Below are 15,744 nucleotides of genomic sequence, written 5' to 3'. Positions count from 1 at the left end.
ATGAAGTGGTACAAGTTACTCAAGGACTAGAGAATTTGAAACATAAAGGAAGAGGGTTTTAGAGGAGCATGTGTCAGAGGATGTATGAGAGCCTCTATGATCCTGAGATTATGGCCTCTACAAGCATCCACAGAAGCTTCAGATTCAGGAATTTGTTGAGAGTGATCCAGCTAAGATACATTTCAGGAAAGAAGATCTTGGAAGCAAGGTTAATAGACCTAAGGAGTTCTAGAGCAAGGCACAGTGGTAGCAGCTGTGTCATAAAGTTTAAAATTATTTGGGATCCTACTGGAGATGGACAAACACCCAGAGAAGCTGCTATAAGGCTATAAGCATGGATTATAGGGTTGTCTATTATTAAATGTGTCGTGCTGAGTTCACCATGGAAAGGGAAGCTATGTCACTCCTCTGAGACCAGGCTCAATTTAACAGTGGGCTTCCAGGCCAGAAATACCAGACCCCAAGGGAAACGGAAATAGAAGTGTTCAAAACATGGGAAGGATCTCAAGAGACATAGGAAGATTTGGGTGTGATCTAGTAGACATTGAAGATGCTGCCACTGTAAACCTCCTCATGGATCTGTACCCAGTTGGGCCCTATGCCCACTCTTGAGTTAATCTCTGGCAAGCATGAGATTACTCTTAAGCCAATCAGAATTTCCCCTGAAGCTCCAGAGGTGGTCACCTGGATGGAGGAGATGTGGGTACCTTTTTGGAAGCAGGAAAAAGTCAACTCTGACCTTATTAAAAGCAATTAGGTCCTATGTCACAGTTAACCTCCTGATGGGAAATGCATCCCAGCTGAATTTAAATTCACATATAGTAGTTGGAAGGAGAAGGCAATGGCACCCCACTCCAGTACTCTTGCCTGGAAAATCCCATAGACGGAGGAGCCTGGTAGGAGGCAGTCCATGGGGTCACTAGGAGTCAGACACGACTGAGCGACTTCACTTTCATGTACTGGAGAAGGAAATGGCAACCCACTCCAGTGTTCTTGCCTGGACTTCCCTTGCCTCCCAGGGACGGGGGAGCCTGGTGGGCTGCCGTCTGTGGGGTCACACAGAGTTGGACACGACTGATGTGACTTAGCAGCAGCAGGATAGTAGTTGGAAAACTGACGTGTTCTAATAGGCATCTTGGCATGGCAAAAACCAAAATGATGTTCTCCATTTGTTGTTGTTCCCTTTACATTATTCCCCTTCTCCTAGATAATACTCAGTCTGCTGCAATCTCTGACAGGCAACAGCAACAAGGATCTATATACTGGGTTCTAGGAATATCAATTTGTTTGCAAGATGTTGTTACTGCCAGAGTCACATTTGCTTTTACATTTATGGGATACAACAGTTTCAGGTGGATTACTTCAGTTTTGATGTTACTGAAGGTGCTACACCCATGTAATGGAAGAAGGCTCAGCATGCAGTGGCTGCTGAAGGAACCCAAATCCCAAGGCATCTGAGGGAGAATCTTCTGACAGAGACTGAAAAGATCTGGAAACCAGCGAGAGGAGTAGTCAAACTTCATGGTCTTCTGAATTTAACTTACCATAGGAAGAGCAATTCATTTTGGACTTGAATTTCTGTAGTAATTTAATAATGGGGAGGGCTTCACATTATTCCATTTTCAACCATTCTTTGTTTTATTTGGACTTGTAAGAGTAATCTTCTCTGTTGACTAGTTTGGGGCAATATTATTAGTCATAGTTTCAGATGAGAAATAAACTAGGGAGTGAATATTTAGTCTAGGGTGCAGGGCAGTCTTGAAGTTAAATTGATTAATGACCTGTTTTAATTCATTTTAGGAGGACTAATTTAACTGTGCATTTCATTGGCCCCAGGAAGTTACAGTGAGGAGAAGTAATAACTAAGGGAGCTGCTGGTCTCTCCTAGTTGGACAATCCTGACTGAACAGAGATTTGATTATTAAGGCCTGTTGTTAAATAGAGAATAATGGGGTATGCGGGATGTTGGTCAGCGTCTCCCCTTGCATTTCTGCCAGAGCTCATGAAGGAGCAATCTTCCATCTAAGCTTCTGTCTTCAATCTACCCTCCTGTTAGATGTTCTATATGGAAGAAGTGACTAGTCTGGTCAGAAACTGGGGATACTTCCTAGAGGAAAGGAAGGTGACATTGAAAGACACTTCATTCTTTATAGCTCCTAAAGCCTGCTTTTTCATTTCCTACCACAGGAGCTGCAGGCTGTTTTACACATATTCTCTCCAGTGTGTTAGTCACTAAGTCATGTCCGACTCTTTTTGACCCCATGGACTGTAGCCTGCCAGGCTCCTCTGTCCATGGAATTCTCCAGGTAAGAATACTGGAGTGGGTTGCCATTCCCTTTTCCAGGGGATCTTCCTGACCCAGGGATCAAACCCAGGACTCCTGCATGGTAGGCAGATTCTGAGCTACTAGGGAAGCCACTCCAGTATTCTTGCCTGGAGAATCCCAGGGACAGGGGAGTCTGGTGGGCTGCCGTCGTTGGGGTCGCACAGAGTCGGACACGACTGAAGCAAGTTAGCAGCAGCAGCCGCAGGGAAGCCATGTAGTAAGCAAATCAGGAGGGAGGGTGGGCGTGGAGAACTGAAGGTAGACTTCTCTCCTGAGGAGCCTGATCCTCTTCCTCTCCCCACTTGATTCCCAAGTTCACGGGTCTGACAGTCCAATGTCATCCTGGCACCTGGTCAAATATGTGGACTTCATTCAGCTCGGCTATTAATACCTAAGAACTTGAGTCTTTTTCTTACCCTCACTCTTACTCTTCTCTCTTCTGGCACACTTGAGGAAGTCACAGAACTTAGATTTGGGATTGGAAAAGCAAGAGGCCTCACTTAGATCTCTTGGCCTCCACCCAGCCTTGACTCAAGCTTTAAGCTGGACACTTCCTGCTTACTAATGAAATCGTTCTGGGGTTCTCATCGGGACATAGTATAGGTGTGCATACTCCCTCAGGTAAGCCAGCCAGAAGAAGAAGTGGGGGGAGGGTTTGAGTTTGGAATTCTACCCCAAATTTCTTATACAATTTTTGGGGACAGATGATTATTTTCTACATTTTAAAGCCATGGAGGGACTTTCCTGGTCTAGGGGCTAAGACTCTGTACTCTCAATGCAGAGGGCTCAGGTTCAATCCCTGGTCAGGGAACTAGATCCCAAATGCCACAACTATTAGTTCACATACTGCAACTGAAGATCCTGCATGCTGCAACTTACTTGCTGCAGCCAAATAAATAAATATTAAATAAATAAATAAAGCCATGGATATGTCTTACAGGAGGTTGTGGTTGTCTGGTTCAGAAATTCCCAAAAGAAAAATGAAGAAAGAATAAGAATTTCAGAAAATTTAGAACTGTTTTTGTGACATATAAAATATATATATATATGACTTGTAACTATATTTTGAAGAAGATTTTTGTGGCTGTAATTTAACTCTATGCTGCTGTTCAAGTTATAAGTGGTACAAAAAATATAAAATGAAAGATCATTCCAAATAAGTGGAAATATTGTTATATTCAATGCATGTAATAAATTCTTTATTTTAACCATAAAGAGCTATACATTTTATATTAATAGAAAATGAATTTTTCTCTGCTCTCAGCTATTTAAAGAATATTGGCTTGAAGGCGTGCCAGATTACTCCTCTTCCCAGGGCTCCCATGTGACTTGAGGCAGTCCTTTCTCAGTCTTTCGCTCTATCATGTGTCTGATGTTGCTTAGCTTGTGCCACCTACTGCTCAACTCTCATGCTCAAATTCTATGGCTCTTTCTGAAAAGGTTAGCAATTGTAAGGAAGGGTGGGGGTGGAGAGGTGGACAAGGGTAAAAACTGAAAAGATAAGGAAACCCAGCACACACCTATGAGAACAACCAAAATGCAGAACACTGTCAGCATGAAATGCTGGGGAGGATGTGGAGCAACAGGAGCTCTTATTCATTGCTGGTGGGAATGCAAATGGGTACAGCTTCCTTGAAAGACTGTATGGCAGTTGATCTTCCGTGGTGGCTCAAGATGGTAAAGAATCTGCCTGCTATGCAGGGGACCCAGGTTTGATCCCTGGGTCAGAAAGATACCCTGGAGAAGGGAATGGCAACCTACTCCAGTATTCCTGCCTGGAGAATTTCATGGACAGAGGAGCCTGATGGGCTATAGTCCATGGGGTCACGAAAGAGTCAACATAACTAAGTGACTAACACTTTCACTTTCACTTTGGCAATTTCTTACAAAACTAACTATATTCTTACTATATAAGAGTGTGATCCAGCAATCACACTCTTCGGCATCTACCCAAGGGAACTGAAAACTTACCTCCACACAAAAACCTTCACACAGATGTTTATAGCGGCTTTACTCATAATTGACAAAACTTGGAAGCAATCAAGATATCCTTAAGTAGATGAGTGCATAAATAAACTATGGTGTATCCAGGTAATGTGTGTGTGTGTGTGTTCTCAGTTGTGCCTGACTCTTTGTGACCCCATGGACTGTAGCCCACCAGGCTCTTCTGTCCATGGAATTTTTCAGACAAGCATACTGGAGTGGGTTGCCATTTCCTTCTCCAGGGGATCTTCCTGACCCAGGGATTGAACCCATATCTCCTGTGTCTCTTGGATTGGTAGGTGAATTCTTTACCACTGTGCCACCTGGGAAGCCCAATGGAATATTAGCATTAAAAAGAAATGAGCTATCAAGCTGTGAAAAGACATAGAGGAACCTTCAGTTCAGTTCAGTTCAGTCACTCAGTTGTGTCTGACTCTTTGTGACCCCATGGACTGCAGCATGCCAGGCTTCCCTGTCCATTATTAACTCCCGGAGTTAACTCACACTCATGTCCATTGAGTCAGTGATGCCATCCAATCATCTCACCCTCTGTCATCCCCTTCTCCTCCCACCTTCAATCTTTCCCAGCATTTCTGTCAGATGAGTCAGTTCTTCACATCAGATGGCCAAAGTATTGGAGTTTCAGCTTCAGTATCAGTCCTTCCAATGAATATTCGGGACTGCTTTCATTTAAGATGGACTGGTTGGATTTCCTTGCAGCCCAAGGGACTCTCAAGAGTTCTCCAACACCACAGTTCAAAAACATCAATTCTTCGGTGCTCAGCTTTCTTTATAGTTCAACTCTCACATCCATACGTGACTACTGGAAAAACCATAGCCTTGACTGGATGGACCTTTGTTGGCACCTTAAATGTACATTACTAAATGAAAGAAGCCAATATGAAAAGGCTACACACTTGTATGATTCCAACATTATGGCATTTCTGGAAAAGTTACAACTATGGAGATGGTAAGAAGATTAGTGGTTGACAGGGGTTAGAGAGGAGGAGGGGATGAATAGGCAGAGCACAGATGATTTTTAGGGCAGTGAAACTACTCAGTATGTATATGGATGTTCTTATACATTTGTCCGAACAGATAGGATATACAACACCAAGAGTGAACCCTAATGTAAACTATGGACTTTGGGTGATAATGATATGTCATTGTAGGCTCATCACTTGTAACAAATGTACCACTCTAATGGGGGGGGGGGTGGTGGTGGAGATACATGTGTGAAGATGGGGTAATGAGAAATATCTATACTTCCTGCTCAATTTTACTATGAATCCAAATTGCTCTAAAGAAATAAAGTCCACTAGAAAAAAAAGATACAAAGCAAACTGTTCCTAAAGGAGAAAAAAAATCAGTTTTCTATTTTATTTTACAAAAAAACTATATTGCCAAAAAAATTATCCTTTTGTAGGATGGACATTCACTCTCCAAATGCTGCTCTAGAGGGAGAAGAGTGATAAGCCTCATGCACGTGTCAACTATGTCAAGTGACATTGGCTGTAGGGGGTTCCTGCCACTATTGTTTCAAATTAAGTGTGCAGTGAATCATTAAGATCAGCATTCAGATTTGTTTATAATACAATTGTTGAGAAAATGTTAGTGTTTTTGTTTACTCACAGCTGGAGAAGGGGCTTTGGTGTGAAGGTCAGGTTCAGTTCAGTTCAGTCGCTAAGTCGTGTCCGACTCTTTGCGACCCCATGGACAGCAGCATGCCAGGCTTCCCTGTCCATTACCAACTACCAGAGTTTGCTCACACTCTGGTCCATTGAGTCGGTGATGCCATCCCACCATCCATCCTCTGTCGTCCCCTTCTGCTCCTGCCCTCAATCTTTCCCAGCATCAGGGTCTTTTCAAATGAGTCAAGTTTGGGGGTATGCAAACATCAGGGAGTCTTACCCAGTCCATTCTCATAACTTTCCCTCCCCTGTTTCAAGACAGCCGTGGAACTAGAAATTAACACAGAAACTGAAAATTAGGGAACTGATTTTTTGGTATAAGTAAAACCCTCCAAGCTAATACTTACCTAGGATCACAAATGAAAGGAATCAGACTTTTGAAAACAAACAGACCAACAGATTAAACACCTTCTAGATTTCTAATAGTCCTAGTTAAAAACCCTTGGTTAAAAAGTAAACAATTAAGAGATACTGATCAAAGATAGATAGCTTTTATAGCAAAGAAGCTTGTAATTTTGGGGTGGGGGTTGGGAACACTACTTGCAATCTATCTTGTTCTCACAAGAAGGTAATAGAGCTCTTCTGTCATTTCAGACCTCATTTAAAGGGCCAGGCCTCACCACAGGCTATGTCTCCTTTGTGATACAGATCAATTTTATTATGTGACTTATTTTAATGAATGCTTAACATAAAATTGGGGGTATTTTTGTTTTAAAGCATAGCTCGATGGCTCAGCGGTATAGAATCTGCCTGCAATGCAAGAGACGCAAGAGACGTGAGTTTGATCCCTGGATGGGGAAGATCCCCTGGAGGAGGAAATGGCAACCCACTGCAGTGTTCTTGCCTGAAAAATCCCGTAGACAGAGGAACCTGGCAGGCTACAGTCTAAAAGGTCACAAAGAGTTGGACATGACTGAGTGAATGAGCATGTCTTACTAGTCTTCAGGTCAAAATCCTTTTGGGAAGTGAGCAGGACAAGGATTGCGCACCTAAAAACCGGGGTCTGGTAAGCAAATAGACCGGATATTCTTTATCTGATAAGCTCCCTTTCAAACCCTACTTTTTTTTTTTTTTTCAAACCCTACTTCTTGAACCTAAATGTTTTCCTCTATTCCCCATGACTCCAACCTCTAGTATCCTACCTTTGATGACTTGAATTCTGATCACATTTTGTTCCTTATCTTGTTTTTTGTTTGCTAGATCTGCTCCTCTCTGTATTGTGGACCCTGTGCTGGTAATTTGACCAAGGTTTCATGTTTCCTTGCTTGATTATTTATTTTGGCACTGTAATAAAGTAGAAAAAAAAATATGAGCTTTGCAATTGGCAGACTTGGGTTTAAATCCTGACTGTACCACTGACTCATGGTCTGCTTTGGGTGACACACCTCTCTGAGGATCAGTTTCCTTTTTTGGTAAAATGAGGATATTAATGCCCACCTCAGACTATGGTTAGAAGTAGATAGTGGAGATGGTTGCACAACTCTGTGTCACTAAATTGTACAGTTAACAATTATTAAAGTGGAACATTTTATGTTATGTATATTTTACCACAATTAAAAAAAAATATGGTTGTGAGAATTAGTCTTTATGGAGCCCCTCATTATAATTCCTGGCACATAGTAGACCCTCAACAAATAGTAGCTATACAGCATAGACTATCATATGTTGCAAGTAACAAAAAACACAAACTGCTTTAAACGATAAAGGAATGTACTGATTCATGAAATTGGAAGTCGAGAGGTAAGGGTGGCTTTGGGGTTCGTCATTAAGGGCTGCTTCTCTAGGTCTTCAGTCACTGCTGCTGCTGCTAAGTCGCTTCAGTCGTGTCCGACTCTGTGCGACCCTATAGATGGGAAGCCCACCAGGCTCCCCCGTCCCTGGGATTCTCCAGGCAAGAACACTGGAGTGGGTTGCCATTTCCTTCTCCAATGCATGAAAGTGAAAAGTGAAAGTGAAGTCGCTCAGTCGTGTCCGACTCTTAGCGACCCCATGGATCGCAGCCTACCAGGCTCCTCTGTCCATGGGATTTTTCCAGGCGAGAGTACTGGAGTGGGGTGCCACTGCCTTCTCCGTTAGTCACTATAGGTTCAGCCATATCACTAAGGGTTCAGATTTTTTCTATCCATCTTTCTCTGTCTTCTGCAACAACTGTTTTATCCTAAAGCCAGCAACTCTCATGATCACAATATGGCTGCCAACAGTCCTGTAAAGCACATGTTCCCTCATCCACATCTAGAGAGAGTGATTTCCATCAGTCCAGCAAGTATCGTGATATTCACTTGTTTAAATCTGAAAGCTACACATGGGAAGATGGAATGTGATGGTTGGCCTGAACTAACCAGGGAGTAGGTCCGCTTCTCTGCAGGCACATAGGCTCCATGAGGAGGGGTGGAGTCCTCAGATGAAGATAAGGTACTGTGGAGGAAAAAAGACCGGGCTGAGACACTGAGCAGGCAACCAACAAAAATCCACGCTTGTAGCTATTATCATTATTATTGACTTCTTGGCCCTTAGCCCCTGGCGCTTGTTCATTTCTTTAAAAATCATTACAAAAGCAAAAACTAAGAGAGCTCTTATTTGGGGTAAGTGTATTCTTTCTAGCAAAGGAAAATCAATATATATAAAACTAAGTTTAATTTAACTGGGTGTTAGGCATCTGGAACACTTGCCAAACAAGCAGCAAAATGCACAGAATGAAAGAGTTTAACAGGAATGAATGTCAGGGATGGAAAGCAAGAGGAAGCTAAAAAATGTGGTCACCTGCCAAAATGCCAAACCCAGAAGAGTGAGGTTAGTTATTGGAGCCAGATTACAAGCCATGACTTGGGTCAGGACAAAGGGACCCATTAACAAGGGGAGGGGCATTATCCAAAGCAAAGTTGGCAGAAGAGAAATCTGACTGACACTTGATTTTGACTGCTGTGCCTACACCTTTGCAGCTTCTACCTGACGATCTATGAGATTCTTCTTTCTCTTTTTGATCCAACCCCCAAATAATGACTCACCAGTTTCTGCCAGTTTTATTTCTGTGCCTTCTGCCAGAAGGTTCTTCCATATTCCTTTGCTGTACTTCATCTGGCTAATCCCTGCTTTTTGGTTGAGACTTTGTTTATTCATTTTAACTAATTAGTTAGTTTCTTTTGGCTGTGCCGAGTCTTTGGTGCTGTGTGCTGGCTTTCTCTAGTTGTGGAATGTGGGCTTCCCCGGTTGCAGAGCACGGGCCCTAGAGCTTGGGCTCGGTGGTTGTCGTGCCTTAGCTGCTCCCAGTCCTGTGGAATCTTCCCAGATGAGGGATCAAGCTCTCGTGTCCCCTGCATCGGTAGGTGGATTCTTAACCACTGGACCATCAGGGGAGTCCTGGTTGAGACTTTAAATTCCAGTACACCACTGATGTTCTATCCCCTACCCTCAAGACACACACCACAGGCTGATTTAAATAATCTTGTTTGGTATATACCTATAATCAATACCAGTGACCTAATGATTTATTTCCTTGTCTGGTCTCAATTCCTGACTGCTTTCCCCTCATCACATGAAAGCTTCTGAACAGAAGGAATGTTACCTTAGCTACCTTTGGTTCCAAGACACCCAGCATGGTGCCTGACTCATAATAGCTCGGTGAATGAAGGAGGCAATTCCTTTGTTTACCATCTGACATCCTCTTACCCAGGGTTTAAGAAATAGAACAATATATACAGACCAAAATGTTCTCTACTGAGACAGGAGCTAGGAATTAGGAAGATAGAGATATTAAAGATTTTTGTAGCAGGCTGTCCCTCTTAGATTTTGGAACCACTGAAGATAGAATCAAAACTGCCAAGAAGGTCCAGAATGCCTCTTTTCCTGTCTCCCTCTTCAAACACTGTTCCTATTCCCAAACTGTTAAAGAATACTTATTTCTCCTATTTAGTCACATAGTGTTCATGATTTTTAGTCATTTTTTTCCAGTTACAGAATCAGGATGAGATTAGTACATGAAAGTGACCATTATGATAGTTCAGACTTACAAACGCTAGTTATTGACATTTACAGAGTGAAGCAAGCCACCTGAACTAAATACCAGGTGCACAGTAAATGTACTATAATACTTCATTCCTGGTTACAAAGAACTCATATGACCTTTATATAGGGAATTTGTTTTCTGTTTAATTTATTTTTCCATTCTGAAACAGATTCATGTTATAGGCAAGAAACCAATTATTGGGTAAACACAATAACACCTAATGACTATACCCTCTGGTATTTAGTCTCAAAACATTTTGCATTAAGGAGATCAGTCCTGGCTGTTCATTGGAAAGACTGATGCTGAAGCTGAAACTCCAGTACTTTGGCCACCTCATGCAAAGAGTTGACTTACTGGAAAAGACCCTGATGCTGGGAGGGATTGGGGGCAGGAGGAGAAGGGGATGACAGAGGATGAGATGGCTGGATGGCATCATTGACTCGATGGGCATGAGTTTGAGTAAACTCCGGGAGCTGGTGATGGACAGGGAGGCCTGGCGTGCTGCGATTCACAGGGTCGCAAAGAGTCAGACACGACTGAGCGACTGAACTGAACTGAATACATAGAATTAAAAAATATTTTAACATTCCACTATTTACATTTAGATTTATAAACATAAGATTAAATATAATTTTAAATGTTTCAGAATGTAGACTACTCAGTCCTATTTCTCAAGAAGGCTAACTAAAAGGCCCTGCATTGCCTGGTGGTTAGGTTTTGATAATAAACTAAGGTAAAGAAGTACAGAAGTGAGGGCATAACTTAATCACTTTCTGTAGTTTCCTGGTTATTTAGGATTGTTTGGAAGCAAAACCAGCCGTAGGCAAATTTCCTGATATACTGTGTCTTTAAGGCCAATGCCTGCGTTACCCATGATGCCTACTCTCAAGCCTCTTTCTCTCCACTCTGGGTGTCCTTCCTGTTAGGTCCTCATCCTCATCCTTATGCTTTTATGACCAGAGCTGAGGGCCACCATGCTGCTTCTACATAATGACCCACATGTACCTCTTTCTCTGGCTCTTGTCGTTCCTCACAGCTTCCCATAAGAATTATAATAACTTTCTTAATTCTAAAGTCCACTTTAAGAAAACCCTAGTTAAGTGTTTCCTCAATTCCAAGACATATTCCTCGCCCCTCAACCCCCATCTCAATGTTTCTGAAATTTGAGTTAATTTTGCAGTCTTTCTTTTGTTTTTATTTTTTTTCCTCCTAAAAAAGTGCTTACTACATCTTTGGTCAATCCTAAATAAAAAATGTCTTAGAATTGGAGAGATGTCATATGAACATACCTTACTGGAAAGAAGCTCTTTCATGAGTCAGAAAATGTTGCTCCATGTGGTATTTGAGCTATCATACAGTTAATTCAAAGGGCTTCCGAGGTGGCACTAGTGGTAAAGAACCTGCCTGCCAATGCAGGAGACAGAAGAGACGTGGATTCAATCACTGAGCACATACACATGCACAGTTAATTCAAACAGAGGGCTCTGGGGTAGGAAAATATGAACAGGTTAGACAAAACAAACTAATTGTTGGTTGGTTTTGTGGACTAATAACTGTTGACCAGATAATTATCCCCTCACCTAAAGAAGTTTTGGGATTGGATGTAAAGGAAATATGAAACTAAATTCCTTCATGATATAAAAGATAGGGGATCTTTGTTGATATTTGACAGAAAATAACAAAATTCTGTAAAGCAATTATCCTTCAATTAAAAAATAAATTTAAAAAAAAGATAGGGGATCTTAAACTTTCTTTCTACACAAGTTGTCCTAAAGCCTAATATTTGTATTAGACAAAAAAAATTAAGGTTATTAGCAGAACTTTCTACAGAATAACTTTGATATGGATGATCAGTTATCTCAAACCATCCCTAAGGTCTTCCCCCAAAAGACTGTAACTTGATCTTACCTATTCTTTCTAAAGAGATGATGGCTGCTTTGGTCACTGGTCTGTGGAGAGGGGCAGAGTGTCAATATAATCAGGAACACCGTGGTTCCTGCTTTGGGTAAAATGTTTTGAGATATACGAGATCTTTGTGATGTTTAGCATAATTACACAATTGTTTTTCTAAAATAAACAGGGAAAGACAATTATAAGTTGAATAAAGCAGTATTCCAGTTATCTCCATCCAAACTGTCTCAGTTGTTAAAATTAAGAATAAAAGGGAAATTTTGAGAATATGCTGGTCCCTAGCATTTGTAGTACCCAGGACAAGAGTACAGTAGAGGGCTCCAAACAAGAGGTCTAAATCATTAAAAATTATAAATCAAGCTAAAAATAAATAAATTAAATACATGTGTTCTAGCCACCTTCCTTGACAAAAAAAAATATTTTTAATGTATAAAGCAAATTTTTTTATATGATTGAAAGTCAGCTAAATATGATTGTCAGCTTAAAAATGATTGCACTTAATATTATATATTTGCATTTTATGGATGGACTGGTGATGTTTGGATGAGGAATAAGATAAACAGGTAATTATAAATTACCGTATACTTATTCTATGCATTTTATTTTTTCCAGGAAAGTCATTAATTATAATGTTATATGAAATTTGTGTTCTGTTGACACTAGCAGCAAAATAGGTAATTTTTCTTGTATCAATGTATTTAGTTTTTTTCTGTTTAACTTTTTACCATGGAAAAAGACAAACGTTTACAAATATAAATATAAAGAATCCCATGTACCTATCATTCAGCTTCAGCAAGTGTTAACTCTTGGTCAATCTTGGTTTATCTGTACTCCTCAACTCTATCCAATTATGTTGAAGCAAATCCTAGACATATCATTTTATTCATGAATGTATCAATATGAATCCTTAGAATAGAGGACATCTTAAAAATTAACCTTAATAGTATTTTCATGTGAAGAATAGTCACTTAATATTAGATGTTTTTAAAATTTGTCTCAATAGAATTGGAGAAATTTTATTCTGCTGAGGCAATAGCAGCTGAAATTGTCAATAAAATTTCTAAATCAATATTTATATTTGGAAATAAACCATGAATTTTACACATTGTGTTCAAACATATTAATGGGGTTGCAATGATAATCATTATCACAGAAGATACTAGGAATTTTTTATTTTATCCTATAAGTTCTATCACATGATTTTTTTTTTACCAGTCTTTAAGCAGTATCTTTATCCATAAAGTGTTAAATTCTTCTTTCAAATTTTTTAATGTTGGGATATCATAAACAAAAGAAAAATATGTGGTTCAGTTTGTTCATGTCTATCTTCATAGGAGACTATACTTCATTTAGCATGTTTTGAAAGTAGTATATATGTATATATGCCCATACATACACACATATTAATATAAACATATATTTATATACTAATACATGTGATTATTATATAGATATATACTTGAATGTGAATGTCTTTATAATCATGTAAGCATTTTATTTCCTTGTTCCCATTTTCTTTTGTCTTATTGGAATGTCACTTTTGTTGTATGTGTCACATTTAGAATCTATTTAGGAAAATAATTTTCTCTAAAAAATTTTAAAGTATTTTAAATTATTTAAAAAGTGAAGTAGGCAAACTTAGATCTGTTTGTATCTTTTGTAAATGTTTGCTAACATCATTAATAGCAAGCAACAGTCTGTACCAAATAACTGTGGTTAGCACAAAATAAAAAAATTTTTTCTCCACAGACCATAATTCCTTATTTATCTGAGAATCTTCTATTGTTTCACTTAATTCTCCTAGTATACTCACTCTCCTGTCTAAATTAACTGCTCTGACAGTATTTAAATGGCATCTCCATTTTTAACCCAGAATAGCTGGGAGGTCAGATTCAATGTGTTTAATCAAGATGATCTACTTTGGGTCAGATCCAGAAAATATTGTATATAATCTCTGAATCACTCCAAGGAATGTTGTTGCTGCTGTCAGAGATGAGGCCATATTTTCTAGGAACATGTTAATGGATATTTAATAAATTTGTATGCAGGGCCCTCTGAAGTACAGGGCTCAGGACAAGGGCTTCTCTTGCTTTAGCCTAGTGTTGACATTGCAGACTAATAATAAGTGTATGTATTAATAATACCTTATAATATGCATGTGTTACATTTTTTGAAGTGCTTTTACATTTATGATTTCTTTTGATCTGCACAATAACCTGTGGACTAGGTAGAGCAATTAGAGATAAGAAACAGAGGTCTAGAGAGGTTAAGTGATTTATCTAAAATTACACATTTAATTGGGCTTTCCTGGTGGCTCAGCAGTAAAAAAAAAAATCTACCTGCAATGCAAGAGAAGCAGATTTGATCCCTGGATTGGGAAGATCCCCTGGAGAAGGAAATGGCAACCCACTCCAGTATTCTTGCCTGGGAAATCTCATGGACAGAGGATCCTGGAGGGCTACAGTCCATGGGGTCACAAAAGAGTCAGACACAACTTAGTGACTGAACAGCAGCAACACATCTAATTAGTGGTAGAGCTAAGAAGCAGCACCTAGGTCTCCCTACACAGGTCTTCCTGTTGTACTGTGTTTTACCATGCTGCCTCCATGTTTCTAAAACAAAGAGAAATGGCAGTTAGACAGGTTACATCACAACATTTTTCATTCCCTAAAACCCTTTGAATTTTAGAAGAGAAAACAAATATGGGATGATGAATGAAAAAAAAAAACTGTATGCTCTTTCATGTCTGATAAGTTCCATGTGGGATCAATATATATTTATTGACTAGTGCTTCAGAAACTAGAGATTTATCTCCTTCCAGGCAAAGGTTCACTTGAGTAATACAGACTAAGGCTTTGGAAGGGTGAGGATCGTATTCCTTAACTTACTCAGTTAAGCTACTAAGGACAGCTCTGATAACGTAAACTTTGGGAGCATTTTCTAAGAGCCAGGGATTTCTGGAATCCTACTTCTTAATGCAATATACAGTGCCCAGAAGTTCAACATGTTAGTATAAAAATGAATGTAAACCTGTTAATATGAAAGCCAGAGTTCTGCTGATTTTCCCGTACAATTTGCTCAGGAGTGCCTTGGTGCTTCTGCCCTCTCTTCATATAGACCCAAGGCTTCAAGTGCTTACTGAAATTCTTTTTTTTCCTCTCTCCACTTTTTAGCACTTTTGAATTTAGGATGTATCTTACAGTCAATAGAGCTCCCTGTTGGCTCATATGGTAAAGCGTCTGCCTACAATGCGGGAGACCTGGGTTCAATACCTGGGTCGGGAAGATCTCCTGGAGAAGGAAAGGGCAACCCACTCCAGTATTCTTGCTTGGAAAATCCCATGGATGGAGGAGCCTGGTAGACTAGAGTCCATGGGGTCGCAAAGAGTTGGACATGACTGAGTGACTTCACTTTCACTTTACACTTTACAGTCAATAATATCTTTGATGAGATAGAACATAGCGAACTGTCATGAAGGTTACCTCTGGTGAGTTCTTATTGCTTGCATTCTCTACAATAAGAATGCATAATTTTTTTATAATGAAAACAAATGTAAAAATTTAGACCCCAAATCCTATGTGGTTTATACACGCTATCTCTGTTACTTAAAGAATACCAAGGATATAATAACAGTAATGAACATTTCTAAAGTTTTATATTCCTAATGGGTTTTGTAAATCCTTGCATATGAGCTTGATACTTCTGAGATACTCCTCACAGCAGTTAACTGTGAATTATCCATGATGGAAACACTCCTTGGAGCACCCTGGTACTCATCATATTGTATTGTAATTGTCTGTTTCTTGGTCATTTTTTTTCCCCACTTGCAC

The sequence above is a fragment of the Dama dama genome, chromosome 11 (assembly GCF_033118175.1).
Source record: "Dama dama isolate Ldn47 chromosome 11, ASM3311817v1, whole genome shotgun sequence".
Lineage (NCBI taxonomy): Eukaryota > Metazoa > Chordata > Mammalia > Artiodactyla > Cervidae > Dama > Dama dama.
This window is presented reverse-complemented; position numbering follows the sequence as displayed.